Raw genomic sequence first — 17703 nt, 5'->3', positions numbered from 1 at the left:
ATGGTCCCATCTTATTAGCCGCTTGATTGGTCCCGTGGTTTCTATTTATATTGAGGAGACGGTCTATGGACTTCAATAAGATTGTTTTTGATTTTGAGTATGGACATCACGCTTTATTAGGCTTGCAAAATGGAGGTTTGTCCAAAACAGGCGGAACTGACTCATTTATTGCTCCAGCATTAAATCGCCTGCCTACGTTCTTTAAGTCCCACTCACGTCAGATGGCGGACAGTTTGACGCTAAGAACAGCACAGCCTTATGCCAGTATAATTGTGCTATAGTTTTATTTTTGTTTTCATTTTAGCAAGTCAAAGTTAAATTCATTAATAGCATCAGCCGAAAGCAGCATTTTGGTTTATTTAAGTTCTATTGTTTACATTTTTAAAAATAAAACCATTTTTGTGATCCGAGTCACCTGATTTTGAGAATCTGCCGAAACAGAGTCCCAATCCAGTACCGGGAAAAAAAAAAAAAAAAATTAATTGATGGCGTTTTATCAGTAGGACATGTAAAACTAAATTGTTCAATAGAAATTTTGTTTTTTTTCTCCAAACATTTTCTGTTTTTTTCACAAAAAAGGACGTGGAAAAGCCTCACTTTTCCCAATTTTTTTTTCCTGGATTAAAAAAAACAAACAAAAAACAAACAAAAAAAAACTATTCAATTAAAAACATTTCTGTATTTCTTTCATGATTACATCTTTTTTTCCCATATATCATTAAATACATTTTTTTTTTTTTTTTTAAGGAAAAATGTACGGAGAGCAAAGAAGATCCAACTAGTTTTCTTCCACGCCAAGAAGGCTCCTTCAGAATGATTGATAGGCGTGCAACCGCCACATCCGATGTCCTGATTGAATAAACATAACCCTCCGTCGGTGATGGTCATAAATTCTACGTAATACCCACAATTCGCAGGGGGCTCTAGGAGTCACCCGCCGGTCAATGGGAGGAGTTTCGGTAATGAAGCTATTACTTATTCAATAGCGAAACATGAAACATAAGTGAGGGAAACACAATGAAAGTCTGTCTGGTTTCAGCCTGTTGCCTTTAGGTTTGTCTGTCTTTTTCTATAAACTTTATTTTTCATTCATTTTCCGAGCCGCTTATCCTCACTAGTGTCAAAATGTTGCTAGGGCCAATCCAAGCTAACTATGGGCAGTAGGCGGGGTACACCCTGAATCGGTTGCCAGCCAATCGCAGGGCACAAAGAGACGACGATTCGCGCACATACTCATACCTCGTGCCAATTTAGAGTGTTCGATCAGCCTATCATGCATGTTTTTGAGATGTAGGGGGAAACCGGAGTACCCGGAGAAAACCCACGCAGGCATGGGGAGAACATGCAAACTCCACACAGGAAGGCCGTGGGGACCCCGCGGTGTACCGTGGCAGTTGGGGGTCAGTGGCAGTGGCTCGTGGGATTGGTGGGCGGGCGGTGGTAGGCGTGTGGGGTGGTGGCGTGTCCCCTCATTCCATGCCTGAAGGCCGGTTGATGGGGGCGAGGATGGTCTGGGGAATCACACTGGATCCCGAGGGGATGAAGGCAGCCCCCTTGCTGGTGCTGCGGGAGGAGGAATGGGCAGTGCTGGCTCCCGTGTGGCATTTCCACTCGTCTGCAGGGCTATCACATGTCTGATGGGACTCACACATGACTAGGTGCAATTAGACACACTCAAGTACAGAAATCCGGTGTCAGGAATAGCGATCAGGCAGCATAGAATAGGATGCCAAACATATCCACTCACAGAAGGGATTTACACAAATACTGGGTCCTACAATGCCAATTTAGAGTGTTCGATCAGCCTACCAAGCATGTTTTTGGGATGTAGGGGGAAACCAGAGTCCCAGGAAAAAACCCTCGTAGGCATGGGAAGAACATGCAAACTCCACACAGAAAGGTCGTGGGGGCCCCGCGGTGTGCCGTGGGAGTTGGGGCTGCGGCGGAGGCTGGTGAGCTGGGTGGGAGGTTGGTGGTGGGGCTAGGCGTAGGGGGCGGTGGCGCGTCTCCTCATCCTATGGCTGAAGGCCGGTTGATGGGGGCGCGGATGGTCCGGGTGGACCACCCTGTATCACGGGGGGATGACGGCGGCCCCCTTGCTGGCGCTGCGGGAGGATGAATGGGCTATGCTGGCTCCCCCCCGATTGGCTAGGGAAGGGCCGTGGCCCTGGGGTGGCTCCCCCGCGGCATTTCCACTCGTCTGCAGGACTATCACATGTCTGATGGGACCCACGCATGACTAGGTGCACTAGTGTACCGCATGTAACACGTCACCTTTGCTCATTAATATTCATGATGTTAGCATCTGTTGCTGGTGGGGGTAATATTTTGTTTTTTGTTTGTCCCTCATGCTAGATGCATGTATATTGTGTCTGAACAAGATGTTGACTGAGCTAAACGTACCAATTCTGTCCGAAAATGATTTCCCTGGTCCCAAATTCACTGGTAAAGATGTGGAAGAACATACAGATGTTCAGTTAAAGAGATGGCTTGAGTGTCGAGGGCTGAAAAAGAGCCGACCTGATCCAGAGGTAGCTTTTTTTATCAACACCTTTTTCTTGTGTGCATTGCCTTACACCACAGACAATGACTTTCTCCTGTTTCAACAAGCTATCCTTTACCACCATATGCCCTGTCTTTCTTATATATTATATCCTCTGGTTGCCTTAGTCTCTGACTGTTCTTGGGGGTAATTTATATTGCTATTTTTGTGTAGCGATTACAAATGCTACTCAGTGACAGCCAACAAACACTTTAAATTTTTTCCATTAATAACAAATCTTAATTCTATTAATTTATTTACACTTCCCCCTTACTAAAGTTGTTTCTTTACAACAGAAACAGTAACAACAGTGGCAATCAGATACCACTTGAATTTTTTTTCAGGTTATTCATTGTCAGACAGAAGCAGCACGGCAAAATGCCACGATAAAAAAATAAATAAAAATATCAAAATGGCTTACCTCTTTGGGGCAGGCTGTGGCAGGATCTGTAGGACCATGGCCCCCTACAAAATGTTTACTGCATATGAAGGTGAATGGTTTCACCCTGCTGGCGTTAAACTGGTCCTTTGGACGTCCGCACAAGTTGATCCATTGTTCACATTTTTTTCCTCTGAGTTTTTGGCTTCGGGAAACGTATTAGGAAAACATCCTTCATATGTCGCAATGTCTAGAGTCGTTTCTACAAGTTCCATAGCAGCAGTGTTTACTCTGCACGTTCTTTTTTTGAAAGATTACCGGCAGAAAACTTGCAGTACTAGCATAGGTTGTATGCGAGCGCGCTTCCTGTTCACGGTGGTGACGTCACGCAGCCTTGCGGTCTAAAAAAAAAGCATTCGCGCGGTACGCTATTAGACACACTCAAGTTGAGGAACTTGGTGTCAAGATTAGCTATCAGGCAGCATAGAATAGGATGCCAACATATCCACACTCACAAGGGATTTACAAAAATACTGGGTTCTACACCTCACATGGCTGATTTGTGTTTACTTCACCTCTCCCAATCACTTATCTTTTCGACTCTCCCCCCCGTCCTCTTTCTCCTCGGTCATCACATGGTGTCAACCGGAAATACAACTAGCTAACGATAGAACCAACATATTCATAGTTAGTGTATGCATTCAATGTATTTCTTGTTGTTGTTTGTGCTTCTTCTGTCTCTCTATCCTTCTTTTTTTCTGTCCCCCCATAACCCTCCCTGTTCTCTGCTTTCACCTAATGAACGAAACACATTAAATAATCACAATGCGAGTATGTCATACTCTCATGTGATACATTAAAAGTGTACAGACTAGCGCTGTCAAACGATTAAAAAATTTAATTGAGTTAGTCACAGCTTAAAACTTAATTAATCGTAATTAATCGCAATTCAAACCATCTCTAAAATATGCCATATTTTTCTGTAAATTATTGTTGGAATGGAAAGATAAGACACAAGACGGACATAAACATTCAACATACTGTACATAAGTACGGTATTTGTTTATTATAACAATAAATCCACAAGATGGCATTAACATTATTAACATTCTTTCTGTTAAAGGGATCCACAAATAGAAAAACTTGTAGTTCTTAAAAGATAAATGTGAATACAAGTTATAGTAAATTTATACTAAAACCCGTCTTAATGTTTTCGTTTTAATAAAATTTGTAAAATTTTCAATCAAAAAATAAACTAATAGCTCACCATTGTTGACATCGCCGAGTGGTGACCTCCCATCGGGCTCCCTGCCGTTCTTCCCCCAGTGTCTTTAACTACTTAAGGTAGTGATTGAAATACACCACAAGGTGTCAATGGCGAGTTTTAAGTTAAATAGAGATCTAGCCAAGGCAAAGTCTGAGTAAGTTTTATGTGTATTTTGCATTGCTATTTTGATTGGGAATGCCAGTTGTCTTTGCATTGAGCGCTTTTCTTTTTGCAATTTTTTTTTTTTTTTGAAAGATAGTAATATTATTTTTGTTGTGCTTTCACTAAATGATACTGTCGCGACTTAACTGTTCCACCCAAATGCATGATGGGAAGTTGGGCAACCATGACTGTCAGTGGTGGCTGCAAATGGTATGCAGTATGTTCTGCTTTGTGTTCAATTAGGCGTGTTAAGAAAAAGAACGTCTCCTGCTCCGCCCAAATGCATGATGGGAAGTTGGGCAACCATGACTGTCAGTGGTGGCTGCCAAAGCTTAAGCCAATAAAAGGCACGGTCTATTGAATGCCTGTGTCCACTCGTATTTCTCTGCCTTTTCGCTCTCAATCTGATAAAACTGCATCATTGTAAACTGTTTGAGACAACGCATGCACGGGTCAAAGAAATTAATTACCGCCCGTTAACGCGATAAATTTGACAGCCCTAGCTCAGACCAATAGGACACTCAGATTCCCATTCTCTGTATCAAACAGCTGAACTGGACAGGTTAAAAAAAGTAATGTTTTCTTGAAGTATCATTCTTAAACCACTATTTAATGTTCTACATCTTGCCAGCTCAGCATCTATTACACCCTGCTCACCCTCTGTGTCCTCCTCCTAAAATTTCTCCTCAGAGAAAACCCCTTTGAACATGACGTGATGTGCTGAGGTATGTCAATAAATACATCATTTAACGCCAGAGCATCATCTGAGCTTATTACGTCAGCACGCTCGCTTTTGCAAGGCTACCTTTTGTCTCACCTCAAAGCACTTCTGGAGGTCTTTTGCTGGAAAAGTCGATGAATTGTTTCAAGCGGCTCTGGATTGGATGGGGCCTCCGCGTCTGGTGTGGAGAAGATAAGACCTCTTATCTACCTCTCTGTCTGACAAAACTGCAACCACTGCCCCTCCTCCTCTCCATCATCACGACCTCGTTACCATCCCTCATCAGCACCAGGAGAGAAAAAAAATACTATACCAAGAGATAGTAAACAGTAAAAATATGCCTTGGAACTTGAGGACAGTGCAAATCAAGAGTACTGTTCATACTTAGTTTAACCTTTTAAGTGTACTTTCGGGCAAAATATAGTGACAATATATGTTTTTGATTGACACAACTGACTGGTCTGAAGCACAAATCGTTCAATTATAATTAGGAATAAAATTCAAGCAATAGCTATTAATTGCAATAGTCCGATTTTCTCTATTCATCTCTACTTTTAAGCTGATTAGTGTATTGTTTTCAGGTTGCTGAAGGAGAAAAACAGGGAGCCAATGTGCTATTTAGCACTGTCACTCCTCCGCCATCTTGTTTAGAATGACAGTCCTCCTCTTCCTCGTCATCCTCATCTTTGACGTTGGCAGGGCTTCATTACTGTCGGTGTTTGAACGTGACGAAATGACGACGAGCAATTATTCGTATGTCAGGGTGAGGTGCATGGGAGGGGGCAGGCAATAGTCATCTCACCTTCCTTCCTGAATATATCTTTAAAGAAATTCTTTATTTTACCTGTTCAAGATTTTAAAAAAGAATGTACAGTAATTAATTTTGATTTATTGGATTATTTATAGGGCTGTCAAACGATTAAAATTTTTAATCGAGTTAGTTATACCTTAAAAATTAATTAATCGCAATTAATCGCAATTCAAACCATCTCTAAAATATGCCATATTTTTCTGTAAATTATTGTTGGAATGGAAAGAGAAGACCCAAGATGGATATATACATTCAAAATACAGTACATAAGGACTATTTGTTTATTATAACAATAAATCAACAAGATGGCATTAACATTATTAACATTCTGTTAAAGCAATCCATGGATAGAAAGACTTGTAGTTCTTAAAAGAAAAATGTTAGTACAAGTTATAGAAATGTTATATTAAAACCCCTCTTAATGTTTTCGTTTTAATAAAATTTGTAAAATTTTCAATCAAAAAATAAACTAGTAGCCCGCCTTTGTTGATGTCAATAATTTCTTACACAATGCTCATGGGTGCTGAAGCCTATAAAATCAGTCGCACCCAAGCGCCAGCAGAGGGCAGCAAAACTCCATAAAACATAATTAGCAAACAGTTCACTGTACTGTCATTTACATCTGTCTGAGCGGGGGGAGTGCGTTAATTGCGTCAAATATTTTAACGTGATTAATTGAAAAAATTAATTAACGCCCGTTAACGCGATAATTTTGACAGCCCTAATTATTTATTTTATATATTATTTTCATTTGAATTTAACTCTTGACAATTATTGTCAACAGGTGTCAAATTGGAGGTACGGGGGCCAGATCATGGCCGACGCATCATTTTGTGCTCCTGAATGAAACGGACCACTCGGATGTGTGTGGAAGCGATGAATTTATTTTTTCAATTTTTTCAATCCCCTGTCATGAAAGTGAGTGACTTCCTGGATTGAGAAAGAATGCGAATGTGACGTCACCCAGGTCACCATCTAACAATACAACCATTGCTTTATAGCAGTGATTTTCAACCGGTATGCCGTGGCACACTAGTGTGCCTTGGGAGATCATCAGGTGTGCCACGAGAAATTATCCAATATCGCATTTTTATTTAATTTTTTTTTATGTCGTCGGGCGGAGTTGCAGTAGGAAGGAAGGAGGAGGTAGAAAGTTGCGGTCGTGTGCAGATGAGCGCGGTATTGCTCTTGTCGCGTTCAATAACTGCTCCGATTTCTATCCATCAGCTACCTTGCTGTCCGCGACAATATTGACCCTAGCACGTCTACTGTACATCATTTAATAAGACTCATCAAGAGTAAATATTCACGAAAGTGTCTTTTCCATTTTATCCATATGTGACGACAGTCAATCCACCACGGGTGTTTTATATAAACACATTGTCAAGGGCAGCAAGGTGGCTGACGGCTAGAAATCTGAGTAGTTCTTGAACACGACGCGAACAGCTATCCTAAACCTCACCTCCAAACGAAACACCCATTGCTTCAAAACAAGTTGATTGACTAATTTGTTCGCCTTTGGTGTGAAAACACAGAGAAACAGGCAACTCTTTTGAGAAAAACTACAAAGGTAAATGAGAAAGCCCCCAAAGCCAGTTACCTTGTTGCTGAACTTGTTGCTAAATCCAAAGTCCCACACTGTAGCAGACACCTTAATACTACCTACCTGCGAGCTGCTTGGCCTTGATGCAGTTAAAGACTTTGCTAAAGTCCCCTCTAATAATTCTGAGCTTTTCAAGCCTAAATGCTATAAGAAATAAAAACAGACTGAGAGCTGTTGATGAAGATTCCTGCCAGGATATCAGCTTTGGGTTCATCTAAACTAGGGCTGTCAAAATTATCGCATTAACGGGCAGTATTTAACTTTTTAAATTAATCACGTTAAAATATTTGACGCAATTAACACACATGCCCCGCTCAAACAGATTAAAATGACAGCACCGTGTCATGTCCACTTGTTACTTGTGTTTTTTGGTGTTTTGTCGCCCTCTGCTGGCGCTTGGGTTCGACTGATTTTATGGGTTTCAGCACCATGAGAATTGTGTAATTATTGACATTAACAATGGCAAGCTACTAGTTTATTTTTTGATTGAAAATTTTACAAATTTTATTCAAATGAAAACATTAAGAGGGGTTTTAATATAAAATTTCTATAACTTGTGCTAACATTTATCTTTTAAGAACTACAAGTCTTTCTATCTATGGATCGCTTTAACAAAATGTTAATAATGTTAATGCCAACTTGTTGATTTATTGTTATAATAAACAAATACATTACTTATGTACAGTGTGTTTAATGTATATATTCATCTAGTGTCTTATCTTTCCGTTCCAAAAATAATTTACAGAAATATATGGCATATTTTAGAGATGGTTTGAATTGCGATTAATTACGATGAATTAATTTCTAAGCTGTGATTAACTCGATTAAAAATTTTAATCATTTGACAGCCCTAATCTAAACAGGCTGAAGTTTCACACTGAGATAGTATAAATATTGAGAAACTATTTTTTAAATAAAATAGTTTCTATACTACATACAGTACAGAAAAGTAAATTTGGAACATTTTTAGTTTGTGGTGTGCCGCGAGATCTTTTCCAATGTAAAAACGTGCCGTAACTCAGAAAAGGTTGAAAAACACTGCTTTATAGCATGTAGATGAACTGTGGATTCAGTTGATTTTGTGGATTAATTCGTTTATTTTTCGCATCGCACCAGCCCAATGTGCTGCAGGCTTTTGTTGCTGCACCAGGGAGAGGTGTGTTAGCCTTTTTTCCGCGGAGAATGTTTAAAACAAGTCCGACAAATGTTGAACCGTTGGGACAGCGAGGAAGTGAGTAAACTACGTGTTTTGTATTATATCAAATAGTGGGATCATGGCACACATTTTAATAAGGAGGTGGCTTGCATTTTGTGGGTGACAATGCTCCTTGTCCACCGAGAAAGCCACTCGGCCGACAACTGGCGGTTTGTCTCATACCATGGTTACTTCCACCCCCTCGGTTCTCTTAGCGTGGCCACCAATAGACCACTATCCTCGGCTTGGCCACGAGCAGGCCCCCGCTCCGACGTCGGCTGGTTTGTCCACCTGAGAATGGGCTATTTTCGGCATTCATTCCTGGCGACGAGCGCTGCCAGCTCACCGTGGCCGCAGCCGAAACTTACTCATGACAGGGGCTGGCCGATCGGTGAAGACAATCAACCCCGCCATTGTGTGTGACCTGAGTCGGGGTAGTTTTGTGTGATTTTCCGTTTTCGAAAGGCGAGAATAAGACTTGGAAAAGCATGTCACTTGGGTTAGCATGTCAGCTAGCTGTCACATCTCCTGTTTTGTTTACGCTCTTTCCTCCGTCTCCGAAGCCAGGGAAGGAAAATGACAAAACCCGGACTAATTCCGGTGGCATAAAATACCGTTCGGGAGAGGAAGAAGTTGGCAGTTTTGGCCGTTGAGCAGTACTTTTGCCCTGTCGTAATGAATAAATGCATTTTTATTATTACATATTCCATTTAGCACAAGACTGTTATTTGTCATGTTGGAGAGATATAAACAATCATGTATTCTATTCTGTATCCTGTATTCTAAATCAGATGAAATCGCGATCCTGCCGACGTAATCATCCAGCTGGGGATACTAGAGCGCTATAATGACAGGTGTGGCTAAACGGCAGATTAAAAGACTAATTCCTCGTCATCTGCGCTTTGCCAAATTATTGTATATAGGGGAATCATCTCAAAACATGATTCTAATTCACATAATAACGCTATTTAAGATATTCTTATGCTGTCACAGGCACTGACATACAAAGACATAGAGTAACGAGACAGGAGAACAGGTGAGACGAGAGGCAGCGGATTGGTTGACACACAAAGAGCAGGTGATATCAATTTGCGATCACAAGGACAAGACACTTCAAAGAACCAAAACACAAACCAAGACAAATATTCTCTCTAATATATTTCATTTAAAAAAATAAATATTCATTTTACATTTAAACAACAAACTATTCCCTGATTTCTGTAACCCTCAATCTTTCATCGGGGAATACAGAAATTTTATTTTCTTTATTTTAGCTTGACCCCTGTGGAAGTCACTACTTGCTGACAAAATTACACAATTATTGTAGAAAATTTAATCTAATGGTTTATTTGTTTGTGTATGGACATGATGAGAGAACAGCTTCACACCTGCATTGGATTTTACTCTTCCAATGTAAACATTTACAGTGCCTTGCAAAAGTATTCGGCCCCCTTGAATCTTGCAACCTTTCGCCACATTTCAGGCTTCAAACATAAAGATATGAAATTTAATTTTTTTGTGAAGAATCAACAACAAGTGGGACACAATCGTGAAGTGGAACAACATTTATTGGATAATTTAAACTTTTTTAACAAATAAAAAACTGAAAAGTGGGGCGTGCAATATTATTCGGCCCCTTTACTTTCAGTGCAGCAAACTCACTCCAGAAGTTCAGTGAGGATCTCTGAATGATCCAATGTTGTCCTAAATGACCGATGATGATAAATAGAATCCACTTGTGTGTAATCAAGTCTCCGTATAAATGCACGTGCTCTGTGATAGTCTAAGGGTTCTGTTTAAAGTGCAGAGAGCATTATGAAAACCAAGGAACACACCAGGCAGGTCCGAGATACTGTTGTGGAGAAGTTTAAAGCCGGATTTGGATACAAAAAGATTTCCCAAGCTTTAAACATTTCAAGGAGCACTGTGCAAGCCATCATATTGAAATGGAAGGAGCATCAGACCACTGCAAATCTACCAAGACCCGGCCGTCCTTCCAAACTTTCTTCTCAAACAAGGAGAAAACTGATCAGAGATGCAGCCAAGAGGCCCATGATCACTCTGGATGAACTGCAGAGATCTACAGCTGAGGTGGGAGAGTCTGTCCATAGGACAACAATCAGTCGTACACTGCACAAATCTGGCCTTTATGGAAGAGTGGCAAGAAGAAAGCCATTTCTCAAAGATATCCATAAAAAGTCTCGTTTAAAGTTTGCCACAAGCCACCTGGGAGACACACCAAACATGTGGAAGAAGGTGCTCTGGTCAGATGAAACCAAAATGGAACTTTTTGGCAACACAGCTCATCACCCTGAACACACCATCCCCACTGTCAAACATGGTGGTGGCAGCATCATGGTTTGGGCCTGCTTTTCTTCAGCAGGGACAGGGAAGATGGTTAAAATTGACGGGAAGATGGATGCAGCCAAATACAGGAACATTCTGGAAGAAAACCTGTTGGTATCTGCACAAGACCTGAGACTGGGACGGAGATTTATCTTCCAACAGGACAATGATCCAAAACATAAAGCCAAATCTACAATGGAATGGTTGAAAAATAAACGTATCCAGGTGTTCGAATGGCCAAGTCAAAGTCCAGACCTGAATCCAATCGAGAATCTGTGGAAAGAGCTGAAGACTGCTGTTCACAAACACTCTCCATCCAACCTCAGTGAGCTCGAGCTGTTTTGCAAGGAAGAATGGGCAAGAATGTCAGTCTCTCAATGTGCAAAACTGATAGAAACATACCCCAAGCGACTTGCAGCTGTAATTGGAGCAAAAGGTGGCGCTACAAAGTATTAACGCAAGGGGGCCGAATAATATTGCACACCCCACTTTTCAGTTTTTTATTTGTTAAAAAAGTTGAAATTATCCAATAAATTTTGTTCCACTTCACGATTGTGTCCCACTTGTTGTTGATTCTTGACAAAAAATTAAAATTTTATATCTTTATGTTTGAAGCCTGAAATGTGGCGAAAGGTCGCAAGGTTCAAGGGGGCCGAATACTTTTGCAAGGCACTGTAAAAAGTAAGCTAACAGATGACCTGAAATAAATGAAAATTGTTATTTGTGACGACAGTTAAAATGAGTCTACAATGTTATGTAGTAATTGCTGTCATTTACTCTTTAGCTATCAGCCATTTCCTTGGGGAGAAATCTTGATGAGCAGTTAATTAATGACGTTGAATCATTTATGAGAAGCCAATCTACTCACCGGATCACAGACGAGTGCGATACAGAGATGGTTTGCTCGGATGTTTCATATTTTCTTGTCGAATTTCCTCATCAAAACCTTTTTTGTCGAGGATTTATTGCTGCTGTCATTATTGCTAATTAGCATTGAGCTAGCTGGAGTGTAGCACAATACCGACAATTTTTAAAATAAGTTTTGTCTGCGATTTTAGTTAATTTATTTTATTTTGGAAGGAATGGTAATCCTGTTGATAAAATTACAAAAGAATTTTAGACTTAAGTCACGTTTACATGACAACAATCTAACACAATAACGCAAAAGTGGTGGTGCTGTTACAGTAATTTCCCGAATATAAGGCGCACTCGTGTATAATGCGCACCCCAAATTTACTTGTAAAATCTAGGGGAAATTATTGTACCCGTTTATAACGCGCACCCTAATTTTAGCATAAATAGCAATTAATAGAAGAATACAAGAAAACACAGCTCGTGTACAGATACAGAAATGTCATTTTACTGACTAGTGAAACACAGCACAAGCATAGCACATTGGTAGTTCAAAACATTACCATAAACTGACAATATTTACGGTAATATTATGATTTGACAACTTCTCCATCTTACCTGAATCTAGGAGAAAACAAAACAGATGTGACTTTTCTTTTAAAGGCTGCTGTATAACTTGCTCGTTTCATCATGATGAATAAATGTTTCTTCCATGGATTGATACGGTAAAAGGAAAGTGAGAACGTAAGTCGGAAATCCGTGAGAGCTCATCGCTGTCAATACGACAGTAACAATAGGAACTATTGTTATTTGGGTTTGAGTTTCCCAAACTGTTGACGGACACAGGAAGTGTGTGTGCTTACATTTGTTATGGTCTGAGTTGCGGAGCTGCAATAAACGTCGACTCAAATGAGTTCAAGAAACTAAATTCTATGCTTTATGAAGAGTGAAAAAAGCAGAATTTAACACAGACAAAATCATTCGGCCGATTAGAGTGAAGTATTACCGAAACAAAATGGTGACGTCACGTACCGTAATGGTCGGCAACGGGTCGCCGCATACGTTTCTTAAACACAACGTGGCCGTCTCAATAAAAAAATTGGTTTATATATATATATATATGTAGTATATATATATTTCTGTCTCCATCCATGTACCCATTTATAATGCGCACCATGATTTTACAAGTTAATCTTGGGGAAAAAAAGTGCGCGTTATATTCGTCAAATTACGGTCTTTTAACTCCGCGTTTACACGACCATTATGCATGGTGGAAAACTGCACGCACACAGAAGTGGAAAATGCACGAAACCTCCAAATTGCCGATGTAGTATGCAATCCCAATGTGTAGAAAACTTGATTCCTGTGTGTAACCCTTCCCTTCTGCTTTTCCCTCTTTCATCCTGGTCAAATAACAACATGGAGAAGCGCATCAGGCAGAGTAATTTTGTGTGGACTGACGAGAGCTGTTGTTTAACCCAGCGATAAGGTTACTACTTTAAGACATGCTTTCAGACACTGTCGGACTGTCCGCGTGCACTGACATCATCGGTATCTTCACCCACTTCACTGACAAATATATTGAAGCATTATCGCCACCAGTGTTGTTTCCGTCAACAGTGACGATATCGAAAATATTTCGACGAATAATTTTTACATGACGATGACGAGCTGAAAACGTGGCTTGGGATACTAGAACCATAGACTTCATAATGATATTGACGGGACATGGAGCGCAGGGCCGATTAATAGGAGGCATGCATTGTTGGCGTGGCCGTCAAAGCTGACCGAGTGGAATCACAGACAAAGAGCTTTTTTCGTTGAAAATTCTTGTGAATAAATGCTTAAATCCCTGAATTCTTTATAGGTATGGACATAAAACAGTCTCGATTTTTGGTTAAAAGCAAAAAAAAAAAAAAAACACGCAGTTAGCAGAGAGGCCTGTAATTGTCAACATGGGTAAACCTCCACCATGAGAGACAGAATGTGAAAAAAAAAACAGAAAATCACAATGTTTGACTTTTAAAGAATTTATTTCCAAATCATGGTGGAAAATAAGTACTTGGTCACCCACAAACAAGAAAGATTTCTGGCTGTCAAAGAGGTCTAACGAGGCTCCACTCGTTACCTCATTATCGGTATAAAAGACACCTGTCCAAAATCTCAGTCAGTCACACTCCAAACTCGTGGCTTCGTAAGAATCATTTCAAGGTCCTGGAGTGGTCTAGCCAGTTAAAAATTTTAATCGTTTGACAGCCCTAATATTTAAATGTTCAGATACTATGATTTGAATGAGGCAAAATAACAAGCTTTTTCTCTCAAATATATTGTTACAATCATTTGTTTCAGATGTACTGTAATTATTTTCTGTATAAAAAATAATTTGGTCTTCAAAAAGTATTTTTTCAAACTTGAGTCTTGAAAAAGAGGGGATCGTCTTATATTCGGGCCAATTAGGCTCGAGCGTATGACGTGGCACTCGCGAGGTTTCCGCCGCTATCACCATTGTGGAAGCGAGAAACATAAACAGTGAGGCATTTCAACACAGGTCGCTCTTTAAAAATGGTTGGAAATTATTGTGCGGTAAAGAATTGCAACAACCGATCGAATAGAAAGGAGAATGTACAGCTCGACGGAACACCATTGAGTTTCTTCCGGATCCCTACATGGAGAAAAGTCAAGGGAAAGGTCATATCTGAACTTACCAAACGTCGAAGAATGGCATGGGTGGCCTCGATCAGAAGGAAGGGCATAACGTTTGATTCTCCAGTTACACACAGAGTTTGCTCTATGCACTTCCACTCCGGTAAGTTAATTTCGTTTGTTTACGCAAATTTCAGTAACTTTATGCCCTAAGTCGGCCTGTTGTTAGCTATAGCTACAGCTAAACAACTAGCATGCATACATGTGCATTGTCTTCATAAGACATAATTCCTGTCGTTGCTAAACGAAAAAGCTGTAATATTTTGACGTGAGAGAGTGGCAAAGAATTTGTATACAGGCTACATTTTCTGCAACAAAAAATTTGTACATCCGTGGTCACAGACTAATGTAAACACACATTGCCTACCTTTGCTAGAAAGATGGTGTTGCCGTTTGCTATGGTCATAATGTGCAGATCCTGCACCCATCCGCAGCAAAACTGTTCGTAGCTTTGTAGCGATTTGTGGTTTCGGAATTGCTGATTAATGTAGTAACATACACCAAACACTAAATACAGCATGATGTCCATTTCGCGTAGTGGTGGAAGCTTGTCGACGTCTTTATTCCATTTGTGTTCGGCTTGCTCGTGAGGGTCAACATTGTTCACATCCTTAAAATTGCTCACATATCTGTCCTTCGCCGTGGTAACAAGTTTCTCTGTATCGAACTGGAGAGTTTTCCCTACATTTTTCCATCTTTGGCACTCGTAGTTGAATTGTATTTGCTGTTAAGTTTAAATGTCCCGTGATGCAGACGTGCTTCCGAAATGGCTGCGTTGTCGCAAATCTCGCACGATCCCCTGCTGCTGTGACGTAAACGCTCGAGCCTAATACGGTATTTTCAAAACCAAAGCCTCAAGCGACCTAAAACTAAAACAGGCACCTCCTTTAGGCATATATGAGTCTCCATGAACAGTGGCATCAAAATATTCAAAGTCGTTGCTGTTACGGTCCGCGAATGCGGCGAACAAGATTGCTTCCATGATCAGACAAACGATGGGAAGCGTTCAGGGATTTATTAAACACAAAACACACAAACGCGGGAAAGAGGGAATAACAAAAGGGGTCCGTGACAAATAGATCGACGGGGATCAATAACGCGAAACTGAGCAGTGGGCATGGAGCCAAAAAGACAAACAAAAATACACTCAATACCTTCTCAAGGTAGAGGGTCACAAAACAAAGACGGCTGACGAACAAGATGGCAAATACAAAGCGACTCGAAAGTAGTGTGTGTTGAATGGCAAACGGCAAGATAAATCTCTCGGCACCGTTGTCTTGGTTCGCCGGCGTTTATATACACTAGTGCTGATTAGCTGGAACTCGCTGCCGGTGCGATGTTGAGAATGCTCCCACAGCCAGCTCTGAAACAAACAAAATGTTGTTTTTTTTGTTTTAACAAAACCTGCACCTGTTCAGCTGTTTGACACGGAGAATGGAAGTCTATGTGTCCAGTTGGTCTGAACAGTTTTAATGTTTCACATTGAGAGTATGACATACTCCCATCGTGATCATTCAACATACCTCATTTATTATGACAAAGCAGCGAACAGGAAGCGGTTATGGGGGAACAGAAAAAAGAAACACAAGAAAAGAAAGAAAAGAAAAGCAACAACAAGAAATACATTGAACGGCTACACTAAAATATGTTCGTGCTATCGTCAGCTAGATGTATTTCCGGTTGACACCGTGTGGGCGGGCCTGTTGACCAGGGAAAAAGGGGAGGGGTTGGGGAGACTATAAGCTAAGTGATTGGGAGGGGTAGCGTGTACACAATTCAGCACTGTGATCTAGAATCCAGTAATCGTGTGAATACCTTGTGAGTGTAAGCCCGTTGGCAACCGACCCTACGCCGCCCCACCGCCAATCCCAGCACTAGGACCCCCCACCCGAGCGCGCCTAATCACAACCAGCTGCACACGAGCCCAACCAAACACTCGACAGCCAAGCAGACGAGCGGAAACGTTGCGCGGGCACCAACCCAGGGCCACGGCCCCCACCGAGCCAGCCCGGGGAGGGTGGGAAGGGGGGGGGGCTGCGCATTCCAACCATCCTCCCGCAGCCCAGCAAAGGAGCAATTGTCACCCCCCCCCCCCAACCACCCTGGCCACCCGCGCTCCCATCAACCGGCCTTCAGGCATGGGAAGAGGGGACGCACCACCAACCAACGCCACCCCACCGCTAATCCCGGCACCACGATCTCCCACCCCCGTCCGCCCGCCCAGCCCACGAGCCGCCGCCGCAGCGCCCCAACCGGCACAGCACGCCACGGGACCCCCAGCGGCCCACCAAGCCCATGGCAGGGCAGGGTCCCCCGTCGGAGCAGGCGACATCCAGCCGATACACTGGCGTCCAGCCAGCAACCCGCGACAGAGCGCAGGGCGGATACCCAGGCAGAGAAGAGAGGGGAAGGCGGAGGCAGGAGAGAAACAAACAAAATCTAACCAGCAGAACGTGACAGTTCCCTTATAAAATCCCAATTAATTATTTTTATATATAGCAAATTTTAAATGGTTATAACATTTGCAGATTTTACGCTAGATGCACAAAAATCACCAAATGCAGTAATAATGACCTATATTTATAGTGACTTGACAATTTTGAGTCTTCAACAGCTAATAAATCACTCAATTTTCACATCAGAAACCTAATACTTGAGGAAAGCATTCAGAATCAACTTAATTTTGCTCAACAAAAGCAAACACGTAAAAGCCGAATTTCTTTTCCGTATGGACGCAGAAATGTCTAAATTACTATTGTTTTTGCCAAAAAACGGGCAGTTGGCCGAAAATTACCTGATTATCTGAACGTAATGTTACATTATTGTGTACGGATTCAAAATCCAACATTGCGTCCGTCACAAAACAAAGAGCTTTTTAAGTTGAAAATTCTTGTATATAAATGCGTAAATCCCGGAATTTCTATAGATATGAGCGTGAAACAGTCTAGAAAATTGGTTAAAAGCAAAAAACCAAGCAGTTATCTTTCATTTTATGTAAATATTTCAAGCTAAAGTTACGCTAATTATTTCCATTAATTTTTCTTCACGTTTCAAAGTGCATGCATGATGCTATTTTATATAACATTACCTTGAATCCTCCACTAAATCACTCTTGAGACACT

Source organism: Corythoichthys intestinalis, chromosome 1 (genome assembly GCF_030265065.1).
Source record: "Corythoichthys intestinalis isolate RoL2023-P3 chromosome 1, ASM3026506v1, whole genome shotgun sequence".
NCBI classification, from domain to species: domain Eukaryota; kingdom Metazoa; phylum Chordata; class Actinopteri; order Syngnathiformes; family Syngnathidae; genus Corythoichthys; species Corythoichthys intestinalis.
The sequence above is the reverse complement of the archived record's forward strand: the minus strand, read 5'-3'. Positions refer to the sequence as shown.